Source organism: Carica papaya, chromosome 9, assembly GCF_054855325.1.
Source record: "Carica papaya isolate Zhongbai chromosome 9, ASM5485532v1, whole genome shotgun sequence".
Classification (NCBI taxonomy): Eukaryota; Viridiplantae; Streptophyta; class Magnoliopsida; order Brassicales; family Caricaceae; genus Carica; species Carica papaya.
Genome location: NC_142317.1, coordinates 17,007,405 through 17,018,445, shown reverse-complemented (window position 1 = coordinate 17,018,445; position 11,041 = coordinate 17,007,405). Strand labels below are relative to the sequence as shown.

The 11,041-nt window shown below is 40.4% G+C and overlaps 1 long non-coding RNA gene across 1 annotated transcript; it reads right to left on the bottom strand.

The window, feature by feature from the left end:
* Positions 1-8,572: 8,572 nt before the first annotated feature.
* LOC148240132 (uncharacterized) lies at positions 8,573-10,581 on the bottom strand. Its single transcript, XR_015816273.1, has 3 exons — positions 10,172-10,581; positions 9,842-9,938; positions 8,573-8,794 (listed from the first exon to the last, which is right to left on the bottom strand). It is a non-coding gene; the product is annotated as an uncharacterized LOC148240132 (long non-coding RNA).
* Between the last annotated feature and the right edge of the window lie 460 nt (positions 10,582-11,041).

Genomic DNA, 11,041 nt, shown 5'->3' with positions numbered 1-11,041 from the left:
AACCGGTCAAATTCGGCTAAAAAAACCAACTCGAGGCAAACCGCTTCCATGAGCAGTGGTGTTGTCGCCGAAACACGGCAGAACCGCCGTGTCAGAATTTCAGAATTGGCCGAAAAGATGTTCTAACACCGATTTTAGATTTTTTGAATATTTGTAGGTACTTGTAACGCGTTTTAATCCAAAAAAAAATTCAGTGAACCCGGAGACTGCTAGTAGACGCAGTCAATAAGTTTAGCTTTTCGAGCATCAATTTGAGTAAGAATCTCTTACCTTATTCTCTGTTGTAGAATTGAAGTCTAATTAACATATGATATTTTGTGTAATTTAGAAAATATCTATAATTAATTACAAGTTACTAATGGAGCCAGAATCAGAAATTATTCTCTGTTGATTTCTGTTGATTTATTTTACAGTTTGAATGCATGATAATATTTGATTGATTGATTTTATGGTTTTGAATGCATGTATTGTTATCTTATGTGACTACAGTTAAATTGAGAAACTATGATGTGATTGTATTCCTCGATGCATGTTTTGTTTGTTTTATGTGATCACGGTTGAATTGAAAAACTGAAAATTGAAGGTAAACAAAAAATTGTGTGTTTAAGTGAATGATGAAACGATAGCCTTACTGGATATCCTGAAAGATGGTGGACGAACCGGATGCATAGGGAACCCTACCGTGAACATTGCCTCATATCGGATAGAGTATAGAGGCTTGGTAATTTGACACTTATACTGGACGAGGTATTGAGATTTAGTAATTTGGCGCTCATACTGGACGAGATATTGAGATTTAGTAATTTGGCGCTCATACCAGACGGAGTGTGGGGACGGCTCGTTAATTGAAAATATTAAAAAAAAGGGTTCACGCCGTGTGAGGACATCCCTATGAACCCCCATGGATACTAGTAGGTTGATAAAAGAGAAATTATTGTTCCAACCAATTCTATATGAAATCATGATATATGTTATATTATTGTCCATATAAGTTGTTTTGTAAATCTCGCTACGGTAAGTAGGCGGTAAACGATTTCGTTTATGATAAATGAATTTGCTTAATTAAGAGCTCAATTAGTTATTTTGATTTTTCTACCCACATTTATTTATGTGTCAGTGAGTAGCGTGATATTTTTACTGAACTAGTGTAACTCATTCCTTTATTAACAATTTCATATCAAGAGAACCAGGATCCAGAACCCGATCTATAAGAGAATTACTAGTAGGATGCCAGTTTTATTTATTTTCCGTTTATTTTCTTAAATTTTTTTGTATTTCCTTCAAAGGGTAATTCCCGTAGCACTATTTGGTACTTTAAGTTAGTGTGTAAGGAATATAAACCATAACTAATTATTTCGTTTTCGCACTTAATTTACGATTTATTGCCTTTGAAATTAAAGGGTCGTTACAATTGGTATTAGAGTCGCGTTCCTCAAACTTATTCCTTACACAAAATCCTTAGGAAACACAAAAAATAATGAATTATCACTCAACCGTTCCTTGTGAAATATAAGTACAAATAGATAAGGAGTGGAAGGCCCCCATTAAACCGAGCAGCCTGGGAGGGTTTGCTACGAGAGGATGTTGATCGGTTATTTGAGATGCTGGAGAGACTCATCGCTGCTCAGCAGACTCGGGAAAAAATGAGGGAGCTACCTGACCCTCCCCCGCTGTCACAGATTGAGTCACCTTTGTAGCGAGAGGATCCCAAGCCACCCCGGTACGAACCTGCTCCTCCATAGTACCACCTGGCATCACCACAGTATGATTTGGTGCTCTAGCCACAGTACCACCCGGCACCACCACAATATGGCCCGGTGCCCCAACCGCATCACTCGGCACCACCACAGTACAATATAGTGCCCCCACCGTATCATCCAGTACCACCGTAGGGCCATCCAGTACATCTTCAGCACAGTCCAGTCCCTCTTCCACGGGACCCAGCTCCTCCCATGATCGACCCAGGCTATATCGAGATATATAAAAGACTAAACTCATCTACTTTTGCAGGGGGATCCTTCTTTAAAGAGGCCGAGTACCGGTTAACTAAGACAAAGAAGGTTTTCATGACGTTTGAGGTGATTCTCGAACAGAAAGTCATCTTTGCTACCTACATGCTAGTGGGAGAAGCAGGCCGCTGGTGGCAACTCAAGTAAGCCACTCTGCCCGTTCTAGTCAGTTGAAAATAGTTCCTGACGACGTTTCATGCAGAATACTTTCTAGAGCATCTCCGACATTTGAAAAAGATGGAGTTTGTACACTTGGTCTAGGGAAACATGACTATATCAGAATATTCTCGCAAGTTCCTAGAGTTAGGCCGGTATTCCCATGAGAGCATGACGGATGAAGGCATGAAGGTTAGAAGGTTCGGGTGGGGTCTTCGTCCTAAGATCAGATAGCAGTTGTATGTGCTCGAGCTTAAAACTTATTCGGTTGTTTTGGCCAAGACACAATTAGTGGAGAGGAACCTTCGCACCTTCCCTCCAGCAATAGGGAACCTCAGGCCCTCGACTCCACACCGTAGACCAGCACCTACTGCACCTGTTCAACAGAACAAGAGACTCAGGCCAATGACTCAGGCTCCTCCTCAGGTTCCAGCAGCAGGGCGGGGTAAGACATTTCAGCACTGTGGCAAGGATCATGGGGATCGACCCTACTATCGCCTCAATAAAACCTACCGCATGTGTGGTAGCACCCAACATTATGCAAGGAAGTGTCCGATGAACCAGAACCAGGCCAGACTTCCTATTCAGGACAAGGCTTACAACCTCACTTAGCATTATGCAAAAGCTAACTCGAACATGGTACAGGGTACGTATACTATTTGTGACCATCCTGTTCATATTTCGATTGATACTGGTGCATCGCATTCATTTATTTCACATATTTTTGCATCAAAATTAAATATATTATTAACTGAAAAACTTGATTCTGTGTTATTTGTATCAACTCGTGGGAGTAGGACACAACTGGGGGAAGTTGTATACAAAGCCTGTGTCATAGATATAACATATAGGAAATTGAGTGTGGACCTAATAGAAATTGACACGGGGGACTTTGATGTAATTTTAGGAATGAACTTGTTAGCGGTGTATCACACCAACGTAGATTATTTTTGTAAGAAAGTTGTATTTAACTCTCTTAATGAAGAGTCATTTACAAATTAATAAAATTCTTTAATATTTATTTCCCTCATGGTAAATTCTCTTATCATCAAATATTTTAACCCGATTGTTTTCTCTAATTAGGGAAACTCAAGAAAGAAATTTGTATTCAAGAGATTCTGGTAGTACGAGACTTTTCATATGTGTTCCCGGATGAACTACTTGGACTGCTAGTGGACAGAGAAGTTGAATTTACTATAGATCTTCAGTCAGACACTCAGCCTATTTCGGTTGCTCTTTACCGCAGGAGTTGTGTTGAGATGGAGGAAGTAAGGAAACAAATCACTGAATTGCAGGACAGTAGATTCATCCGATAAAGTGTGTCCCATTGGGGTGCCGGAGTCACATTTGCAAGAAAGAGAGATGGGACGTTGAGGTTATGTATTGACTACAGAGGCCTGAACAGGATCACGATCAAGAATAAGTACCCCCTCCCAAGATCGATGATCTTTTTAATCAGTTGCAGGGTGCCCATGTCTTCTCCAAGATAGAACTACATTCAGGTTACCACCAAGTAAGGATCAGGGCAAAAGACATTCCCAAAATAATCTTTCGAACCAAGTACGGACACTGTGAGTTCCTGGTCATGCTATTTGAACTAACCAACGCTACAACCATCTTCATGGACTTGATTTGTAGGATTTTTAGACAATTCCTAGATCATTTCGTCATTGTGTTCATCGATGATATCTTGATTTATTTAAAAAGTAGAGAGAAACACGCTAACCATGACTCAGGTTTGTGGGTTCTCAGAGAGAATAAGCTGCATGCAAAGTTGAGTAAGTGTAAATTCTGACTTGAGCAGACTACTTTCTTAGGGCACATCATATTAAAAGATGGAGTGTCGGTGAACATCGAAAAAGTTAAAGCAGTGCTCGGCTGGGAAAGATTGACATCGGTTAAGGAGATCCGTAGCTTTCTGGGGATGGTAGATTATTACTGTAGGTTTGTAGAAGGGTTTTCTAGCCTAGCTACCCCTCTGATTCAGCTCATTAAAAGAGCGTCAAGTTTGAGTAGAACGAGAACTGTGAAAGAAATTTTTCAGAACTAAAGAGATGGTTGACTACCGCATCTTTGTTAGCTTTGCCGAGCGGATCGTGTGGATATACGTTCTATAGTGATTCCTCCTACCTGGGGTTAGGTTGTGTTTTGATGCAGCTTGGGAAGGTCATAGCCTATGGGTCCAGACAGTTAAAGAGTCATGAGAAGAACTACCACACCCATGACTTAGAACTTACCGCAATTATCTACGTCTTGAAAACTTCACGCCATTACTTGTATGGGAGACCTTTCAGATCTATACCGATTATAAGAGCTTAAAACATATATTCACTCAAAAGGATCTCAATATGCATCAGAGAACATGGATAAAACTCCTCAAGAACTATGATTTCGACATCTTATATCATCTGGATAAGAGCAACGTGGTAGCTGACGCACTCAATAGGAAAAATACAGGCATATTAGCTTATTTGATGGTTTCAGAATGCAGAGTAATAAGGACTGCACAACAAGTTCAACTTCAGATCCTGAAGAGAGCCACATGTTTAACTCACTTAACCGTTCAACTTAAGTTAATCCAGAGAATAAAGGAAGTTTTGTCCGCCAATTTCACCCTAGCAGTGCTCAAGAAAGATGTAGAACAGGGAGTTAATTCAAAATTTTGAGTCTCTGCCGATTGGTTGCTCAGATTCTATGATAGGGTGTGTGTTTCAGGTGACAGTGAGTTGAAAAATGACATCATGATAGAGGCTCATAGCTCAAGATTTTCCATACATCCCGGAAGCCCTAAGATGTATCAAAGTATGCGACCCTGATTTTGATAAAACGAGATGAAAAGAGATGTGGCTGACTTTGTTTTTAATTATTTGGTTTGTCAGCAGGTCAAGACAGAGCATCAACGCCTAGGTGGGCTAATCCAACCATTACCAATTCTAGAGTGGAAGTGGGAACATATTACCATAGATTTCGTAACAGGATTGCCTAGGGCAGGGTCAGGATATGATGCCATCTAGGTAATTGTTGACCGACTTACCTAGTCTTTCCACTTCTTTACCATTAGGATGACCGACCCCTAATACAAGTTAACAAGAATGTATATCCAGAAGATAGTCAGATTACATGGAGTACCAGTGACAGTAGTATCCTATAGCGACTCCAGATTCACTTTTCGGTTCTGGTCTAGCTTTCAGCAAGCCATGAGAATGAAACTGTCCCTTAGTACTGCATTCCACCCTCAAACTGATGGACAACAAGAAATGATGATCCGCACACTTGAGGATATGCTCTAAGCTTGTGTTCTTGACTTCGAGGGCCATTGGGATGACCATCTACCTTTAATAGAGTTCGCATATAACAACAGTACCAAGTAAGTATTGGCATGGCTCTGTATGAGGTGTTGTATGGTCAACCATGCAGGTCGTCGATATGTGGGGAAAAAGTGGATGATAGAAAATTTTCAGCTCAGATCTCTTAGAGGAGATTACAACCAAAATAGTTAAGATCAAGAAGAACATTCAGACGGTTCAGAGCAGGAAGAAGATTTATGCGGACACCTAGATGAGAGATTTGGAATTTGAGAAAGATGATCGGGTGTTCCTTAAACTTACCCATTTCAAGGGAATCCGTATGTTTGGCAAGAGGGGGAAGCTGAATTCCTGGTTTATTGGGCCATTTGAAATCTTAAAAAGAATCGGCACCGCCACCTACAGACTGACACTACCTCCACAACTTTTCAGGGTCCATAATGTGTTTTATGTGTCAATGCTATGCAAGTACAACCCAGACCCCTCTCACGTCTTGGCCCACTAGCCTCTTTCACTCCAAGAAGATCTGTCATATGAGGAAGTACCGGTCGGTATTGTGAACCGAAAGAGCAGATTACTCCGCAACAAAAAAATTCTCTTTGTTAAAATCATATAGTAGAATCACACATCGAGAGAAGATACATGGGAGCAAAATTCAGACTTCAGAGCCCAATACCCCCCAACTGTTTGATTGAGTGAGAGAAAAAAAAATTTAAGGGACCAAATTTTTTTTAAGGGGAGAGAGTTGCAATACCCAAATTAATTTAAATTAATTTATAAATATAATTTTTATATTTTTTAAAATTTTAATTTAATGTAAAAATGAAGAAAAATAGGAGGATAATGAAATTGAAAATAATTTTAGAAAAAATATGTGAAAATTTTGGTTATTGGAGTATTTTAAAAAAAAATCAGAAATTGAGGGGGTCAAAATATAATTTAAGAAAGTTATGTCACGTAGAATGCCCAATCAGCAACTTCGACGAATTAAAACGCGCTGCGTGGCAGCGGATTTTGATGTAGTGCCATGCAGAAGGCCACGCAGGCGATCTGCGTGCCCGAGATCAGACGACTCATATTCACTCCCGTGCGCACGGACGGCCCGGATGCATTCCCTCCCCAAACGGGATCGGACGGTCAGATTTAAATGAGATCAACGCTCTAGATCCACTTTCTATTTAAACACGATCGGACGATCCATATCAGATCGCGATGAACGGTCCCGATTCACTCCTTATTAATCGCGATTGGACGATCTTAATCAAACATGATGGACAGTTTAGATTAAAAGGGGATGGATATAAATAACCATCTTCACACCAAACCCTAACCCTTGTCGCCAGACACCCTCGCCGAAGAAGAAGATCCAGCCGCCGAGAAAGACAGTCGCCGCCACTCGCCACCGCGCTGGAGCCACTTCTAACCGTCAAAAGAGGTAAAGATTTTATTATTTATTCGAAATTCAATTTTAAACACCCCCATGATCGAATTGGAGCAAAAAGATCAGCGGATTGGCCAAAACTATGAGCAAAGCCTGATGGTGTTACTGCGGAAAATTTCAAAAAATACTACCGATGAGGCCCTTCCCGAATCTTGTTATGTATAATTCTTCCATCATTTTAACCACTCTTTTTTTCTCTATAGGTTGACCGAAGCAAAACACCCAACCGCAAATGTAAGTTGGCGGAGCTACCGGTGAGTTTCTGTTTTTTATTTTTTTCGGCCAATTGATGCCCCTTAACATATTTTTTCGCAGGGATTGATGCAAAATTGGTCGAATTCGACCAAAACTAGTTGACCCGAGGCAAACTACCACTGCAGGTGGTGGTGCTGTCGCCGGAGGATGGTAGAGCCACCGTGTCAGAATTTTGAAACTGGTCAAAAAGAGATTCTGACACTGATTTTGAATTTTTGGGATATTTGTAGGTACTTGTAGCGCGTTTTAATCCCCAAAGAAAAGTTAAGAGAATCTGAGGACCGTCAATAGGCACAGTCAACAAGTTTACCTTTTCGAGCATCAATTTGATTAAGAATCGCACATCTTATTCTCTGTTATGGAATTGAAGTCTAATTAACAATAATACAATATTTTGTACAATTTAGAAAATATCTATAATTAATTACGGGTTGCTAATGGAGTTAGAACCGAAAATTATTCTCTGTTGATTTCTGTTGATTTATTTTATAGTTTGAATGCATGATAATATCTGATTGATTGATTTTATGATTTTGAATGCATGTATTACTGTCTTATGTGACTACAGTTAAATTGGAAAACTGGGATGTGATTATATTCCACGATGCATGTTTTGTTTGTTTTATGTAATTACGATTGAATTGGAAAATTAAAGATTAAAGGTAAATGGAAAATTGTGTGTTTAAGTGAATGATGAAACGATAGCCTTACTAGATATCCTGAGAGATGGTGGACGGACCGGGTGCATAAGGAATCCTATCGTGAACGTAGTCTCATACTGGACGGGGTATCGAGGCTTGGTAATTTGATGCTCATACCAGACGGGGTATCGATGCTTGGTAATTTGGCGCTCATACCAGACGGGGTATGGGGACAGTTCGTTTTACCCTCATACCGGACAGGGTATTGAGGTTTAGTAATTTTACACTTATATCGAACAGGGTATGGGGGCGGCCCGTTAATTGAAAATGTTAAAGGAAATGGTTCACGTGGTATGGAGACATCCCTATGAACCCCCGTGGATACCAGTAGGCTGATAAAAGAAAAATTGTTGTTCCAACCAATTGCATATGAAATCATGATATGTGTTATATTATTGTCCCTATAAGTTATTTTATAAATCTCCATACGGTAAGTAAGCGGTAAACGATTTTATTTATGATAAATGAATTTGATTTATTAAAAGTTTCATTAGTTGTTTTGATTTTTCTACCAACCTTCATTTTTGTGTTAGCGAGTAGCTTGATATTTTTACTGTGTTAGTGTAACTCATTCATTTATTAACAATTTCATATCAAAATGACTTGAATTTAGAGCCCGATCCACAAGAGGGTTGCGAGTAGGATGCTAATTTTATTTATTTTTCGTTTATTTCCTTAAATTTTTTTGTAACGTCCCCGGAAATATTAAAATAAAATGAGTATTTAAATATATCAAATGCGGAAGCGAGATCAAAATTTCAGTTAACATCCCTTACACGAAAAACCAAAAACGTACTTAAAATATAAAAGATTAAACTAACTAAGAGAGAAACTCGAAAATAAAACTATGAGTATGACTACAGAGTCTCTAGGCATCCCCTTCGTCGTCCTCCTGCGGAACGGGCTCGGGAACCATGTCTTCCTGATCTGAAATGGTTAAATAAGGAGTGAGCTACACTAGCCCAGTAAGAACATCACGATATCTCACCGTCACGGAGGTAAAGGTGGGTAGAAAAACACAAAAAGACTAATGGAGCATAATTTACAATAAACTCGTTTATTAACATGAAAACCTTCACCATCCACTTACCTCGGTGGAATTTATGAAAACAATATAAGAAAAATAATAACATTATCATAATCATGGAATAATATAAGCTGTAAAACATAACACTTATCACGCCTCTTGTAATTCAATCATTGTACAACATATCTTTTTCTCATTTACCAGCCTACTAGTATCCGTGGGGGTCCATAGGGGTTCCGCTACCCGTTAACTTTTAACATTCATAATCAGTTTCCAGGGCCGTCCCCATACTCCGTCCGGTATGGGCGCCAAAACCATGAACCTCAATACCCCGTCCGGTATGAGGGTGAAACGGGTCGTCCCCATACCCCGTCCGGTATGGGCGCCAAAACCATAAACCTCAATACCCCGTCCGGTATGAGGGTGAAACGGGCCGTCCCCATACCCCGTCCGATATGGGTGCCAAAACCATAAGATCTCCATACCCCGTCCGGCATGTGAGACCACAATCCCGGTAGGGTTCCCTACGGACCTGGTCCGTCCACCATCTCCCAGGATATCTAGTTAGGCTGACCCTCATAATACAATTATCAGTCTACACAATCTTTCATTTTCCTTTTCCTCAGTCAGCATCATCAATTCACATACAAACAAGCAAAACAGTAATTCATGCCGAACAGACAACATACAGTATCAGTTTTTCAGTCATTCAACCCATGATTAATAAAAACGTAGTATTTGCACACAAATCTGTAAAATGAACACATCAAACCTTATTTTGCATTTAAAGCTGTAAACAGGCTAAATAACAGTAAATCATAAATCACACTAGACTCGGGCTCCATTAGCAACCTTAAGCAATTTCACACATGCGTTAATTCAAGAAATACCGTTTTATCATTATGAACTTTAATACCGTGATAGGAAATAGGGTGAGGGGTCCTTACTTGTTTTCGGGATCCGAATACGATTCACAGTGCGCCTGCAGGCCGTCCCTAATTTTCTCTGAATTTTTCCCGGGGAACTGAAACACACTAATAGTACCTGCACGTGTTCCAAAAAAAAATCCAAATTAGGCCCAGGGCCCCTTTCGGACCAAATCGCAACTCTGGCACGGCGGCTCTGCCGTGCTCCGGCGACGGCGCCGCCGCTGGCGGCGGTGAGTCGCCTCGGGTTGGCTGTTTTCGGCCGTTTTCGGCCACACTCGCATTGGTCATTGTCAGAAAACAACCCTAGGGCCCTCGGGGGGCTAAAAATCACGGAAAAACGGAGCTTACCGGCGGCGGCGCTCTCGGGTACGGCGGCTCTCCGGCGAGGTTCGTGTTTTGGTGATTCGGCTTCGGTCAACCTCGATCGGCGGTCGGAAATTTCCCCGGTGCGGCGGCGGGTGGCGGCGGTCGGCCTCTGGTTCGTCTTCTCCGGCGAGCGGCGGGCGGCTAGGGTTTGTGGTCTGGTGTGAGGGTTCTATTTATAACCCATTGCCTTTTGATCACAGCCGTTCATTTCGTTTTAATCTGGGCCGTTCATTTTTTATTGAATCTGGGCCGTCCGTGCGATTGAATCTGGGCCGTCCGATCGCGCGATTGATCTGGGCCGTCGGATCGCACCCACGCGGATCGCCAACGTGGCTCCTTTCGGAGTGACGCGGTCTTGCCACGTGGCAGGCCCCGGTTGGCCGGGACTGCTGACCGGGCCTGCTGATGTGGCCCCCTTTTTTTTTTTTTTTTTTTTTTTTCCTCCTTTCCGGGTGCTACATTTTTTGTATTTCCTTCAAAAGATAATTCCCGTAATACTATTTAGTACTTTAAGTTATTGTGTAAAAAATGTAAACCTTAATCAATTATTTCGCTTCCGCACTTAATTTATGATTTATTTCCTTTAAAATTACGAGGTCGTTACATAATTAATTTAAAATATAGTTATAAATCAGTACTTTTATTATTTAAATTATCATAAAAATTTTATTTATTTTTATAAAAATTGATTTCATATAGAATTTTATAAGAAATAAATATAAATTTTTAAAATATTAAATCTAAATAATAATTTTAATATATTGTAAAAAAAAAATGTATCTTAGGGTTGGCCGAAGTAGAGTGCAAATTAATGTTTTTTTTTAAAAAAAAAAATGTGGCTGGACTTGAAAC